Source organism: Tupaia chinensis, unplaced genomic scaffold, assembly GCF_000334495.1.
Source record: "Tupaia chinensis unplaced genomic scaffold, TupChi_1.0 Scaffold142808_1, whole genome shotgun sequence".
Classification (NCBI taxonomy): domain Eukaryota; kingdom Metazoa; phylum Chordata; class Mammalia; order Scandentia; family Tupaiidae; genus Tupaia; species Tupaia belangeri.
The window spans coordinates 991,261-1,008,148 of NW_006202654.1; the positions used below are offsets into that span (position 1 = coordinate 991,261).

Consider the following 16,888-nt stretch of genomic DNA (forward strand, 5'->3'; position numbering starts at 1 on the left):
CTATATTTGAAACTTGTTTTGAATTAACTTGTTTATAAGAGTGACTTGACCTCCTACTCTTGTGAATGCATTTGTTTACTCAACATGCAAATGAATCACATATGGTAACCTTCGATAAGCAATAGAGCTTGTTCTTTTGAAGAGATGAAAAAGACAATGCACAGACCAAGGCTTGCCTACACTATCAGTACGGTGCATTCACTCTCAGAGTGTCTTCCATACTGAAATCCTTGCATTACAGCATCATCCTAAGAGCCACCTTGAGACAGTGCAACCAGATGGGGGACAGCATCAAGCCCAGTCATTGTCATAGGACCATGAATTCTTGAATCTTAGGACTTGGTTCATTAGCCTCTTTTTTCTTCTCTCTCCTCCAGTTGACTGTATTGTGTGTCTTATGTTTAATATTATATAAGATGACGTGTAAATATGTAGTTATATAGAAATATGCACATGATCATTAGGATTTATATTAGTTACTAGCTGAATATAAGCTAAATCCTAATATCTGTACATGTGGGTGGAAATGGGTTTTTAGTTTGACTCTAGTTGTGACTCTCATGCCAGAACCTGTACTTTACCCATTGATTGTGACTGCTGATATGTGTTTGTTTAAATCACAAGCAAATAAAAGTCTGCCATTGTGAAGGACACAACTCACTTGTAATAACTTTTACTTCTGCTCACAACAAGGTTATTAGTTGTGAATCAGGGTGTTAGGGTTCTCTAGAGAGACAGAATCAATAGGAAGTAGGTAGGTAGGTAGGTAGGTAGATAGATAGATAGATAGATAAAGATATATCAGTATTTATTATAAGGAATTGGCTCATGCCATTAGGGAGGCTGAAAAGTTCCAAGATCTGTCAGGTGAGTTGGCAAATTGGAAATCCAGAATATCGGATGGTGTAAGGTCTAGTCTGAAAACCAGCAGTCTCAAGATCAGGAAGAGCTGATGTTTCAGTTTGAATCTGAAAACAGGAAAAAAACTTTTGTCCCAGTTTGAAGGGAGTTAGGCTGAAGAGATTCACTCTTACTTGGGGGAAGTTTAACCTTGCTGTTCTAGTCCAGCCTTCAACCAATTGGATGAGGCTCAGCCACATTAAAGTAGGTAATCCACTTTACTCAGTCTGCATATTTAAATGTAAAGCTCTTCAAAAACACTCTCACAGAAACACCCAGAATAATGTTTAACCAAATATTTGGGTACCCCATCACCAAGTCAGGTTGACCCATAAAATTAACTATCAAGGATTGATTTTTTTTTAGCTTGTATTATAACTAGGATGACCATAAAATATGTCATCCAATTTGGAAGATATTTGAGAGTGAAAGGAGGCATTAGCTGTATGAGATGCATAGACTAATGCAACTCACAGGTCAAACTAGGCTGTACAGTCCCCCTACTGTGTCCTTCAACTGCCATAGTATATAAACAGCTGACAGAGATGAAAGGACTGATCATTATTAGACTGTAGTAGAAATCTATGAGGCTAGGTCCTTGAAATTTGGCCCTTGGAAAGTTTAAGAGGGGCATAAAGTAATCTAGAAAATCCTCACTCAAGAAAATAGCTAGTATTGGAGAATTATTGTCCTGTTTCTTAAGCCTATTTATTTATTTTTTTTTTGAGAGGTTTTCACTATAGGGCGCATGTGCTCGCCAGACATAGAGAGACAGAGAGACAGAAAGTGAGAAATCACCCCCCAGGGGGGATGGTCAAGCCGCAATCCCTTCTCCTCCATTCTCCTCTCAGGATCTTGGGCACGCATGCACACAGGCCCGGCATGAGTTTTAAGCCACTGTGTCCGGGATACGAACCGCGGTCGACTACGTGGCAGTCCAGTGACATAGCCATTATGCTAACTGCTGATTCCCTTAAGCCTATTTTTGAAGATTAGAAGATGTATATTTCCTTGGACTTTCTCTTCATATTTCCTCTGTAATGAATTCTGGTCTCTTTCTAGACAAATGGATGACAGAGCATTTTAGGGTGAAGGTCATGTCAATGATAAGGTAAAAGAGTAGAAAGCTCAGTAGAAATATTAAGAAAATAGTACCTCTGTTACAAATCAATTATCTCTGTTTAAAATGCAAGGAAACTAATTTATAAATTTTGGTTTAAATAAAATAAAACAAAACAGATCTATGTCATCTTTCATTTAGGGGCCAACAGTTTGTGACCCTTACTGGACAAATTACAGACAATCCTACTATTCAGGCTAGTAGGAACTGAGAAGGGAAAGTGGAGGGAAAGGAGAGAATATTACTACCTTCCCTTTTATAATGAAGAGCCAAGAGATACTGTCTATGGTCAGATCACAAAACAGAAAAAAAGAAGTGTAGTCAGAATGCTTAAGAATGCTGCTCCTTGGGCCAGTGGTGATACAGTAGTAACACAACTGGATCCAGATGGAAAAGGTACTGGTTTGCATTCTGAGACCTCCCTGAGTGTGCTGGGTGTGCATGTGTATTTTTATGATCTGGGTTGGCTAAGACTACAGGTAGGTTGTGGAGTGAAGACACTGTTAGGCGTGCCCTCCTTTTCTAAATAAATAAATGTCTTTCATAGCAGCACTGACTCATAGAAGTCTTGATCTGGAGATGTAATTAGAATATACATTTCAATATAAGTGGACCCTGAATAGAAGTTAAATAAGAAGGTAGAAAGCAACTTTTATTTTTTTCAACTTGAATATATAGTATTTAGAGAAAGAACTGAAATAGGCTAATGTCTACTTATAATATTGTTACTTAAACTTTAGTTATATATGCATATTTTAAACCACTGGAAATGGGTTTTTAGTTTGACTCTAGTTGTGACTCTCATGCCAGAACCTGTACTTTACCCATTGATTGTGACTGCTAATATGTGTTTGTTTAAATCACAAGCAAATAAAAGTCTGCCATTGTGAAGGACACAACTCACTTGTAATAACTTTTACTTCTGCTCACAACAAGGTTATTAGTTGTGAATCAGGGTGTTAGGGTTCTCTAGAGAGACAGAATCAATAGGAAGTAGGTAGGTAGGTAGGTAGGTAGATAGATAGATAGATAGATAAAGATATATCAGTATTTATTATAAGGAATTGGCTCATGCCATTAGGGAGGCTGAAAAGTTCCAAGATCTGTCAGGTGAGTTGGCAAATTGGAAATCCAGAATATCGGATGGTGTAAGGTCTAGTCTGAAAACCAGCAGTCTCAAGATCAGGAAGAGCTGATGTTTCAGTTTGAATCTGAAAACAGGAAAAAAACTTTTGTCCCAGTTTGAAGGGAGTTAGGCTGAAGAGATTCACTCTTACTTGGGGGAAGTTTAACCTTGCTGTTCTAGTCCGGCCTTCAACCAATTGGATGAGGCTCAGCCACATTAAAGTAGGTAATCCACTTTACTCAGTCTGCATATTTAAATGTAAAGCTCTTCAAAAACACTCTCACAGAAACACCCAGAATAATGTTTAACCAAATATTTGGGTACCCCATCACCAAGTCAGGTTGACCCATAAAATTAACTATCAAGGATTGATTTTTTTTTAGCTTGTATTATAACTAGGATGACCATAAAATATGTCATCCAATTTGGAAGATATTTGAGAGTGAAAGGAGGCATTAGCTGTATGAGATGCATAGACTAATGCAACTGGGACTACACAGGTCAAACTAGGCTGTACAGTCACCCTACTGTGTCCTTCAACTGCCATAGTATATAAACAGCTGACAGAGATGAAAGGACTGATCATTATTAGACTGTAGTAGAAATCTATGAGGCTAGGTCCTTGAAATTTGGCCCTTGGAAAGTTTAAGAGGGGCATAAAGTAATCTAGAAAATCCTCACTCAAGAAAATAGCTAGTATTGGAGAATTATTGTCCTGTTTCTTAAGCCTATTTATTTATTTTTTTTTTGAGAGGTTTTCACTATAGGGCGCATGTGCTCGCCAGACATAGAGAGACAGAGAGACAGAAAGTGAGAAATCACCCCCCAGGGGGGATGGTCAAGCCGCAATCCCTTCTCCTCCATTCTCCTCTCAGGATCTTGGGCACGCATGCACACAGGCCCGGCATGAGTTTTAAGCCACTGTGTCCGGGATACGAACCGCGGTCGACTACGTGGCAGTCCAGTGACATAGCCATTATGCTAACTGCTGATTCCCTTAAGCCTATTTTTGAAGATTAGAAGATGTATATTTCCTTGGACTTTCTCTTCATATTTCCTCTGTAATGAATTCTGGTCTCTTTCTAGACAAATGGATGACAGAGCATTTTAGGGTGAAGGTCATGTCAATGATAAGGTAAAAGAGTAGAAAGCTCAGTAGAAATATTAAGAAAATAGTACCTCTGTTACAAATCAATTATCTCTGTTTAAAATGCAAGGAAACTAATTTATAAATTTTGGTTTAAATAAAATAAAACAAAACAGATCTATGTCATCTTTCATTTAGGGGCCAACAGTTTGTGACCCTTACTGGACAAATTACAGACAATCCTACTATTCAGGCTAGTAGGAACTGAGAAGGGAAAGTGGAGGGAAAGGAGAGAATATTACTACCTTCCCTTTTATAATGAAGAGCCAAGAGATACTGTCTATGGTCAGATCACAAAACAGAGAAAAAGAAGTGTAGTCAGAATGCTTAAGAATGCTGCTCCTTGGGCCAGTGGTGATGCAGTAGTAACACAACTGGATCCAGATGGAAAAGGTACTGGTTTGCATTCTGAGACCTCCCTGAGTGTGCTGGGTGTGCATGTGTATTTTTATGATCTGGGTTGGCTAAGACTACAGGTAGGTTGTGGAGTGAAGACACTGTTAGGCGTGCCCTCCTTTTCTAAATAAATAAATGTCTTTCATAGCAGCACTGACTCATAGAAGTCTTGATCTGGAGATGTAATTAGAATATACATTTCAATATAAGTGGACCCTGAATAGAAGTTAAATAAGAAGATAGAAAGCAACTTTTATTTTTTTCAACTTGAATATATAGTATTTAGAGAAAGAACTGAAATAGGCTAATGTCTACTTATAATATTGTTACTTAAACTTTAGTTATATATGCATATTTTAAACCACATGGTACATAAACTATAACATTATACAAAATTGCTCTTCTCACTCATATTTCATGATGCAGTTTTTTTCAAGTGCTGCACATGTACATTGACATTCATTTCTCCTTCATCTAGAGCCACTTAAAAGCACAATACCTTATTCACTCCCACTAAGTTGTTTGACTGCAGCACTTTTTGAATCAGAATGTGATGCTGCCATTAGAAATTTTATACTGATGAACATATACCCATTAATTCGTAATGAGCTCCACAACTAAGAATTTCATGTGTACATTTTTATTTTTATGGGGCACCCAGATATTTAATGTATTTTAATAACTTGATTTTTAAAAAGGCTTGTGTGCAGTGGCATCCAGAACTGCAGTTTGAAGTCATTTCTCCAGAAATAATGACTCAATCTGTGTTAAATTTATTTACCTTCCCCCATTGTGTCAGGGGACCTCCATAAGCTTCCAAATCTAGCTTTGATTGAGGTCAGTTCAGGTTAATGTGTCTTCCCCAAATAGTAATTTGTTGTTCAAAATTAAGTAATTGAAAGACTGCTTTAAAATGAAAGCCTTAATAAGGATTTTATTTATTTATTTTTAAGTTTGCTATAGGGGCTGTGTGCTTGCTGGGGAAGAGAGAAAGAAACAGACACACAGACACACATGGAGAGAGAGAGAAAGCGAGAAAACACCCCCCAGGGTAGATGACCATGTTACAATTCCTTATCCTCCATTTTCCTCTTGGTATTTTGGGCATGTACCCACATGCACCTGGCATGTTTTTCAGCCTGAGATTTGAACTGCACAGTTGGCCATGTGGGACTCAGCTGCTTTAACCACCACACCATGGTCTGGTCCCAGACTTTTTTTCTGATGGGATAATTTTGAGGAAAACCCTTGCCTTATATTTGGGTACATAAAGAATTTGGGGAAGAATGGTGGCTGGAAATTTGAGGATAAGGTAAGTGGGTTAAATTTTTATCTATAATTGTAAAAATTTAAAAGAAACATGATTTGATAAACTAAGACATGGTATAAAGCATATGATCTGGAGATATTGAGGCAACTATTATTTGATCAAAAACCAGTGATAGTTTTAATGCCCAACATCTCTCATTGTAAGGGAAATGCAGATCAAAACAACAATGAGATACCACCTACCCCCTGTCAGAATGTCTAAAATTAAAAAAGAAAATGGTAAGGTTTGGCGAGGTGTGGTGAAAGGGGAACTCTTACACTGCTGGTGGGAATATAAATTGGTCCAGCCACTGTGGAGAACAATTTGGAGATTCCTCAAAAATCTATAAATAGAACTACCATATGATCCAGCAATCCCACTCCTCAGTATCTACCTAAAGGACAGAAGAATTCTTCATTGGAAAAGTGCTTGCACATCAATGCTTATTGCGGCACTATTCATGATTGCTAAGACATGGAACCAACCCAGATGCTCCCGTACGGATGAATGGATTGAAAAACCGTGGTACATATACTCTATGGAATACTATTCAGTCATAAAAAAAACAACAAAACCCTGGCTTTTGACAGAAAGTGGAAGAATATGGAAGATTTACTGCTGAGTGTAGCAAGCCAGGCTATGAAGGAGAGACATTGTATGTCCCCACTTAATATATACTGAGTGTCTGCATTCTATGACTGAAAATAATTGACTAAAGGATGTAAAAATACAAGAGATGGGTGTGAATGCCAGATGTGGTGTGTGTGGAGGAGTGGGACCTGGGGAAGGACATTTGGAGGAGGGATAAGGAGGCAGAGAATTGACAGGGAGGTGTGGTATTATCTGTTGAAGATATTTTGATCAACTGGACTGGGGAGAAATGTTCACATATTGAAATGTTTACTTTGTAAGCTAAATAATGTGATTGAATGTATAAACAAATTTTTAAAAAAATTAAAACAAACAAAAAACAGTGATAGTTTTAGTTAATGGCTTGTGGTGAAACAGCCTGAGACATGGTAAGATTCAGTCAAGAAAGTTTTTCATTATTAAAGCACTTAAACTAGGACCAGCCAGTGGCATAGTGGTTGAGATGGCTGGATCCCACATGACTGATTGCTTGCTTTGAGTCCCAGACCTAGCATCTTGAAAAACATGCTGGGCATGTGTACATGCCCAAAATCCCAAGAGGAGAATAGAGGAGAAGGTATTGCAGCATGGTCATCACCCTGGGGTGGGGGGAGGGCATGATTTCTCACTTTTCTGTTTCTCTGTCTCTGTCCAGCAAGTGCACATACCCTACAGCACATTAAAACAAAACAAAACAAAGCAAAACAGAACAAAAACATTGCACCCAAACTATAACATATTATAATAAAAAAATTGAAAAGTTAGAGAAGAATATTGTAGTGGTCCAAATGAGAAATGAGGAGCCATGTCATTAGTAATGAGCATGGAAGGAAGAGAAATATTTGAATTCCCTGGGAGTAGAGTAAATGGGATTTCATGCATAGATTATGGAGGTTCCTGGAGTTATAAGACTGGAAGAAGACCCCTGGTCTCCCAGCTTTGGAGACTGGGTAAATATGGTGCCAATTGGAAATGCATGAGCAGGGAAGAGAACAATGGATACCCATTGTGAGCTCATTGATATTTCTTGGTATCTGTAGCCTGCTCAGGTAAAGACAAGTCTGGAGCTCAGGAAAGAGGCTCTGAAGAGAGATACACACTTGGAATTAGTGAACCCATGAGTATAGTACAGCTATGGAAGTGGATAGATTACCCAGCAGAGGATGTTTTATATAATATAACAAGGCTAAGGATTAGGCTTTGGGAAATCATAGTTATTAGAAGGACAGGAGAGACTCCATTGAGAGAAAATGGACAACGGATAAAAGAAGTCAAAACAAGGGGAGGGAAAGTGTAAAGGAAAACAATATTAGCAGTATTTGATGTTGAAGGAATGCCAAGTGAAATAAAGACTGAGAAATATCTGTTTGAGTTGGGAAAGTTCATTTATATTTTTAAAATCCGGTTGTGAGCTCCTTAGATCTTTCTGTCTGCAAACAGTTTAAAGAACTTATTGGGAAAGGCATGACTTAGGAACATTTAGTTGAAATAAACTCAACAGCCATCAAAAAGATGATCCTAGCACAAACAAATGAATATGCCCTTAGCCCGAACCTGCCTGTGGCCCTACACCATGATGATCTCACCGGTACTTAAACAGAGCCCCTGCCTTTGTCCAGGACCTCAAGATCAATTCTAAGCTCAGCTTGCTGTCCTCTCTGGTTCTGTCAGGTTGTTGCAGATCTTTGCCTTATTTTCTTCCAGTGCTCACCTCTCTGGCAAGGGCTTCACAGTTACTGGTGGAATTCACTGTTGAAAAAAATATCAGATTTGCTTTAAACACTACTGTCCTTCTCATTCTTATGGATATACAAAATGGGCAGAAACTATGGGGAATACATGTCTCAGTGCAAGGATGATTCTAGACAAAGTGATTCAATGAGGTATTGAAAGAGTTAATTAAAGAGGCACCAAATTTTCATTCTCTGAAGATCATCCAGCATCCACTAGATGATGATGTCATAAGTTGTGCTATAAAGGAAATTCACCCATCAGATGATCTTTAAAATCCCTTCCTGCCCTAGGAGTCAGTGGTTTCCTGATACTGAATAGAACATAGAAAACAGGAGACCTTGGGGCCGGAAGGAACTTTAGGGATGATCTGTTTTACTCTCACCAATTAAATAGGTCTTTTCTAATTTCTTACTGAAGAGGAGCATCCACAGCTGCTTTTTTTATAATTAAGAAACAACGTTTCAGAATCATTTTAGGTTCATAGCAAAAATTTATCAGAGTACAGAGAAGTCTTATATATCCTTTGTCCCTGCATGCACATAGTTGTTCCCACTGTCAACATTCCCACCAGAGTTGTCCGTTTATGTATTTATAATTTAAGCTTATTTCTTTCATGAGAGAGACAGAGATTAGAACCCTCAACAGGATGTCTGTCACACCATGATCCTCCTGCCCTACAGCCTTCCCAGCTAGTCAGGATAAAGGACTCATGTACAGATTGACCAGGGAACTGAATCCATGATCTTCCATGTGGATTCAGCGTTTGTTGAACAGTGTGTTACCACTGTGCCTGTTTCATATATTCAGAGACCTTGGAGTACCCTGTGACCTAGATGGGACAGCTGAGCCCAGCTTCTGTGAGCTTGGGCCCCAGAACAACTGTGTGTAACAGAACTCCATCTGCACTGGAATATACATCTTGAATAAGTGTTAAGCCACTGAGACTTTAGGGATAATTTCTTACTTCCATGTGGCCTAGCCTAACCTGACTAGTACATCTCTCTTGGCTGACTCTTTAGTCTCCTGGATCTGTCCCTTTCAAACTGGATGGAGAGAACTCCATTCTGTGTTTGTGCTAAACTTTAACTTCAGGCCTCTTCAGTTATATTTGGCAACTTGACCCATATCAAGAAGGCTTTTGGAATCTATCCATGTCAGTAAAGTTTTCCTAGGTTCCGCAATTCATTCCTGATAGATGATATTTGTCTTTGAACTCTGTAGGAATCTTTATGTTCATTCATTTGTCCAGTACTTTCAGTGGCTCTCCAATAATTTTTCAGAGTCTCAGTAATACCAGGATTCCAATTTTGAACTTTCTTGGTGAAAATGCCCTTGACTCAACAATTACTGCACAATTTAGTCCATTCTCTGTTGTTTAATAATCCCATATCACAGATTGTGTAATTTATAAAAAAAAAAAAAGGTTTATTTCGCTCATGGTTTTGGAGGTCCAAGGTCAAGAATATTTGGTGAGGATTTTGTTGGTGGAGACTCCGTGAAAAGTCCCTGTGTGGCATAGAGCCTCACATGTGAGAGCTTGTGTCTGTCTGTATATCAGCTCTGGTTTTTCTTCTGCTTCTTAGAAAGCCACGGGCATTCAATCATAAGGGCTCCATCCTGATAACCTTAACCTTATCAAATTCTAATCACCTCCCAAAGGCTTTATCCCTTACTCTCATAGATTAAGTTTCCATCCTCTTAATGATATCATAACCAAATTTCAACACATGAATTTGAGAGTGAAGAGTGAATATATTCAAACCATAGCACTACATAAGACATCCATTTTGTTTTTAGGAAGATTTAATTGATATAGGCTTTTCTTTAAGTGAGCTTAATGTATCTGATGAAAATTGTTCTATAATTATTTGGTCAACCTCCATTCTCTAGAGTTGTGAAAATATCTTCTCCACTTTTCATGTGATAGACTTTCAAGTAACTGAAGATGGAAAGCTATCGTGTTTTTACAGATTTCTTCTCTTATCTAGGGTGTCTGTTCTTATTCAGATGAGTACGTGTGTATTTTTCCAAAAGTGAAACCTTACTGATGATGAAATAGAATGATGAAGGGTTATGTATTTCAATACATAAATATAATTATAACTAATATGTTTATCACAATAGGAATGAACTTATTTAAAAAAACCATAAGATATGCATAGGCTGTATGATTTACCTATAATCCATCTGCTTTTTACACATCTTTTAGTTTTCTTGGTGAAATTTTGCTTGAGTTTGAAACTTGGCAAAGCCTTAGTCTGACGGCAATTTTTAAAATATGAAATGTGAGAAAAGGAGAAAAAGATCTGTTATATTTTTCAATTACAAGAGTAAAAGGCAAGAAATAGCTCCTTTATCTTCTTTTCCTTTTTACGAACTTGGGAAGTCAAGAAAAAGGAAGAATAAAACCCTAGCATCTTTCAGCTTTTTAAAAAAAACTTGCTCTTAGGTATTTAAATGAAAGAAATAACCAATGACCTCTTAAAAGTCAAGGAGGTCATTGTAATTTAAAAGTACACTCAGAAAGTTCAGAGGGGCTCTAGGAGCCTGTTACTACCATCTTGTTTCTTCTAGCTTAAATGCCATTTCCTATTTAATTTGACCACTGTTGGGCTTTCCTTCCCTCTTCCTTCTCTCTTCTCAGCAAAGCAGCCAGATAGCACTAAGGCAGGAGGACTAAGGTGACAGATATGAATATAAATAATATAAATAGAGGTGGTAAAAAAAATAGGTATGTACAATGTGGTATCATAGGAAGTATAGTGTGAGGTGGGGGTATTGGGAGGAGTAGTACTGACCAAGTGTACCATAGGATCGGGTAGTCTTAAGTAAGAAGCCAGGTTGGGTCAGTCAGGTGATTATGTTTTTATTCTGCCTTTCTTCATCTTTCTTCCTGTCTTCTTTTCTTGCCTTCCCTTTACTTCATTTCCTCTCTTTAACTTTCGATCATTTTGTCCTTTCTCTGGTTTCCCCAGTTCTTCTTCCTCTTATTTCTTGTAACTTCTGCCCTCAAGTATATCATTTGCCATGCTGGTCAGTAAAGAGTTGGCATAGCAGGCCTGATGCTGCTAGCTCTAAAAGATGCTCTTTCAGGGCCAGCAGATGGTGTGATGGTTAAGGAGCTGGACTCCCACATGCATGACTATGGTTCTTGTCCCAGTTCTGGTGGCTTGAAAATCACACAAGGCGTGTGTGCATGCATGCCTAAAATCTTGGGAAGAGAATGGAGAAGAAGGGATTGCAGTGTGGCCATCCCCCTGAGGGGATGAGTTCTCACTTTCCTTCTCACTGTTTCTCCTTTTCTCTCTCTGGTGAATGCACACACCTTACAGCAAAAACCTAAAAAGAAGAAAGATGCTCTTTCAAGGGTGACTCTTGATAGTATCTGGGAACTTTGCTTTCGAAATATTTTCAAAGTAAGCAGTTGTTTTGCCCAGCTAGGGCACTAAACACCAGTTTCTCTAAGTGAGCAGTTTTTTTGCCCAGCTAGGGCACTAAACACCAGTTTCCTTTTGAGAATCTGGAATTTTGGTAGTTGTATTAGGCATTGTGCCTACCTGACAAAGATCCAATAAAAATAGGGACCAGCAGTTAGCATAATGGCTATGTTGCTGGACTCCCATGTAGTCGACCGTGGTTCATGTCCTGGACCCGGTGGCTTAAAACTCACGCCAGGTGCGTGTGCGTGTGTGCCCAAGATCCCAAGGGGAGAATGGAGGAGAAGGGGTTGCGGCATGGCCATCCCCCCTGGGGGCTGATTTCTCGCTTTCTCTGTCTCTCTCTGTCTGGCAAGCACACGCGCCCTATAGCAAAAACCTCTCCAAAAAAAAAGAAAAAAGAAAAAGAAAGATCTAATAAAAATATGGACTGTGAGTCTCGAGCAAGCCTCCCTGTGCAAAAACACTGCATTCTTGTTGCTACATCTCATTGCTAGAGCAAAGAATGCATTCCTTTCTGGTATGCAGGAGAGCATGTAGGAAAACTTTGCATGGAGTCTTCCAGACTCCTCCTGATATCTCCTCCCCTTGGTGATTGTTGTAATAAAGTAACCATGAGTACAATTGCTTCTGAGTTCTGTGAGTCCTTCTAGCAAATCACTGAATGTATGCATGGTCTTTGGACCTCTGAAACACATTATAATGCTTAAGTTTTTCCTGGCCCATCTTTGCTGCTTTCTAAGTGGTATTTAAACGTCTGATAAAGACTGGTGATTTTTTTACCTTGTGCAAATTATTACTATTTCTCTTCGGGAAGAGACTTAATTTAAAATTATGGGAATGATAATGGGTTGTAATGGTAATGGTTACATAATGGTTACGTCGTCGCTGGACTCCCACCTGGCTGACTGCAGTTCAAGTTCTGGATCCAGAGGCTTGAAACTCACTCCGGGTATATGTGTGTGTGTGTGTGTGTACCCAAAATCCTGAGAGTAGACTGGAGGAAAAGGGATTGCGGTGTGGCAATCCTCCCTGCAGGGTGATTTCTCACTTTCTCTCTTTCTGTCTCTTCAGTGAGTGCACATGCCCTATAACAAAAATCTCTCTCTAAAAAGAAAAAAATTAGAGGTGAGGGTGAGTGAAGACTACTATGTGCCAGGCATCCTGGTAAGTGCTTTCTATACATGTGTAATTTACTCAACTCTGTGAGGTAGTAATTACCACTCCTGGTTTGAATGTAAGGAAGCTGATTCATCAAAGATTACAAAGATGGAAGTTGAAAGAGGTCTTTAATAGTTTAGTTCAGTTTAATGAATATTTATGGAACAACCATTACATATCAGTCAATGTGCAAGACACAAAAGAAAATGATAAATGAAACATAAAACAAGCTACAGAGTTGTTTAGGGAGGAAACAGACTGATAAACCTGTTATGTTCCGGTTAAATATTAAGACAGATATATGCCTGGGGTGCTATGTAATTTCAATCTAAATCTTTTTGATGGCAAAGTTTTTACTTTTTCTTTTTAATGTTCACTATTGTTATACTTCCCTCTTCTTGTAAAAGGAAATGCATAAGAGGATATTTAATAGGTCTATTTTGGTTTTGAATAATTATTAGCTTTTGAAATATAAAATAAATATATGTTCATGATGAAAATATCTGACCTAAAAAAAGTACATAGTCATGGGACTGGCCTAGTGGTTGAGGAAGCTGGATCCCACATGGCTAAGAGTACAGTTCAAGTTCCAGCCCCAGTGGCTTGAAAAATATACTGATATGTGTGTGGGTGTGTACATGTGCACATGTACATGCCCCAAATCATGATGGAATGGAGAAATAGAGGAGAAGGGATTGCAGTGTGGGCATGTCCCATTGGATGGTGTTTTCTCCCTTATTCTCTCTTTCTCTCTCTCTAGTGCACACAAATGGTCTCTCGCATTTTTTTTTAAAGTACAAAGGCACAAGTCAATATCTATATCTTTTTTACTTTTTAAGAGAGATTTTTGCCATAGGGCGTGTGTGCTTGTGGGAGAGACAGAGAGACACACAGAAAGAAAGCAAGAAATCACCCCCTGAGGGGATGGCCATATTGCAGTCCCTTCTCCATTCTCTTCTCAGGATCTTGGGCACCCACACATACACGCTTGGTTTGAGTTTCAAGCCTCTGCGTCTGAGACTCAAACTGTGGTCGGCCATGTGTGAGTCCAGCGACCTAACCATTGCACCATTTGCTGGTCCCCAATATCTACATTTTTTTTTTTTTCAACGATTTCCTCCCATTCCATTTCCCAGTGTGAATCACTTTTCCGTTCTCCCATTGTCCTATTCACTCTCTAATACTGAGAAATATCAAAAAGAGCCCAACAATATTTAAATTTACTTCTTAAAATAACAAATCACTTCCCTTACAGCATCTCTGGGCAGATTGTAAGCACTCTAACTGTCCATAGCTGTGCTGAACTGAATTTACATTTCTATCTATGAATTATATTACTGGGTATGAATTAGATTTTCATTTATATTTCAGTCCATTTTTAAACTGACAAAAGAGTTGTATTTCAGTTCATTTCTTTTTCATCTTTTAAAATACTGCTATTCCCTGCTCCTAGTGTATATGGTAATGGCTTTCACTTGACTAATAAGCACCTTATTCATTCTGTGAAAACCATGTTGTACACTGTAAAGTTGTACAGTGATTAAATGTCAATAAAAAATCAATTAAAAAATATACTATTGGTGAATTTTTCAAGTTAGGAGTCTCAAATATTTAGGTTGATGTTGGAGAAAATCATTTTGGATTCAGTTTTTCTAAAAGGTGAGAGTTTACATTTCTTTTACCTTTGATCCGAAAACTCTTTTTTTCCTAAGGATATGGTAAAAAAATAGGATCACAAAAATAGATTCGTGCTCAACTACTACAGAAATAGGCGATAGTGGGAAGAAATGACTAATTATAGTCAGAAATACTAGGAAGTCATGATTTATGTTAGGACTTGGAGAAATCTCAGATCTCACCCCATGTGTCCCCTCCTTTTATGTACTGCCAATGATGAGAAGCACAGGTGAATATTAATCCACAGTGAGAGTATAGTTTGTAGTTTTTGTTTTGCTGTATCCTATAGTCTATGTTTGATTCCTCCTGGATATGAGTACTTTTTGTATATGTTTGGGGAATTACAGCAGTACAAGCTGAGTATTTAATGAGTGGAAAACCACTATGTGAGATCTGATCGAGAGAACGACTCAGTCTCACCAACCTTATTCGTATGATTTTAAATGAAATAAATTCAGTTCAAATTAAATCATCAAGAATCTAGCACAGGTACTTGACCTATATTCTAAGGTGCTCTTCAGCCCATGGGAAACAGGACCTTTACCATGAAAAATTAGAAAGCAATGTCAGAGTTCAAATATGAGATATAGATAAAAGATGCATATTTTTATAGTCTAAGAAAGGCAATTATCTTATTCATAAAATAAAGATTTTATATTTAATTGGTCTAGATTTTTTCTTTGTGAATTTAGTTATGTAACTATCACCTCAATCTTAATTTAGAATTTTCCCATGCCCCTCAAATTTCCTTTGATCTTATTTATAGTCAGTATGCCCCACCCCTACCCTATGAGGCCCAGGCAACCACTGATCTGCTTGCTATATCTACAGATTTGCCTTTTGAAAATCTCATATAAATGGAATCATGCAATTTATAGTCTTGCATCTGGCTTCTGGTATTTAGCTCAATGTTTTTAAGGTTCATTCGTGTTGTAGAATGTATCAGTTTATTTTTATTGCTGAATAATATCGGGTTGTCAGAATAGTCATGACTTTTTTTTTTTGTTTTCCTATGTAAAAATGCATCATGACTTTTCCAATGATCCAAAATACACGGAATGGATATGTTGCATTTTGTTTATGGAGTCAACAGGTGATGGACATTTAGATTATTTTCACTTTTTGCTTATGATGAATAATGCTACTGTAAACATTCACATTCAAACATTTGTGTAGAAATATGTTTTCATTTCTTTTGAGTAGATTCCTAGGAGTACACTTGCTGGTTTGTATAACAAGTTTATGTTTAATTTTTTTTTTAGAGGTTTTTGCTATAGGGCATGTGCACTCGCCAGAAAGACAGAGACAGAAAGTGAGAAATCACCCCCCAGGGGGATGGCCACGCCACAATCCCTTCTCCTTCATTCTCCTCTTGGGATCTTGGGCACATATGCACACACATCCGGCATGAGTTTTAAGCCACCGGGTCCGGGACGTGAACCACGGTCGACTATGTGAGAGTCCAGTGACATAGCCACTACACTAACTGCTGGTCCCTATGTTTAATTTTTAAAGCAACGGCCAAACCAGAGACAGCCAATAGCATGATTGTTAAGGCAGTTGGATCCCACATGGCTGGACTGTGTGGTTCAAGTCCCAGACCCTGCGACTTGAAAGATACGCTGGATGTATGTGTGTGTTTGCATTCCCAAAATCCCAAAAGGAGGGAGAGATGGAAAAGGATTACAGCTTGGCCATTCCCCATAGGAGGTGCTTTCCACTTTATCTCACTCCCTTGCTCTCTTTCTTTGGTGAGCACACATGCCCTTTGGCAAAAATTAAAAACAAAACAAAACAAAACAAAAAAACCCCTGTCAACCTGTTCTACCAAGTGGCTATAGAATTTTACATCTACACTAGCAGTATTTAGGGGTTATGATTTCTTTTTTAAAATTATTTATTTAATTTTATTTATTCATTCATTCATTTTTAATTTGACTAGAGAGATACACAGAAAGAGAAAGAGAAGGTGAGAGAGCAAGCCACCAGATCCAGGACTTGAACCATGGTCAGCCATGTGGGAGCACCCAGCGCCTTAGCCACCATGCCACCTGCTGGTCCCTAGGGGTTATGATTTCTTCAAATCCTCACGGACACTCACTACAATCTCCTTTTTTATTGTAACTATTTTAGTATGTATTTAGTCATATCTCATTGTGGTCTTGATTTGCATTTCCTCAATGACTAATGGTATTGCACATTCTTTCATATGCTTATTAGTTTTTTTTATGTCTTTTTTTTTTTTTTTTTT

At 38.2% G+C, this 16,888-nt stretch overlaps 1 pseudogene; it reads right to left on the reverse strand.

The window, feature by feature from the left end:
* Positions 1–826: 826 nt before the first annotated feature.
* The window catches only part of LOC114005158 (translocon-associated protein subunit alpha-like), a 38,283-nt pseudogene continuing 22,221 nt past the window's right edge, over positions 827–16,888 (reverse strand).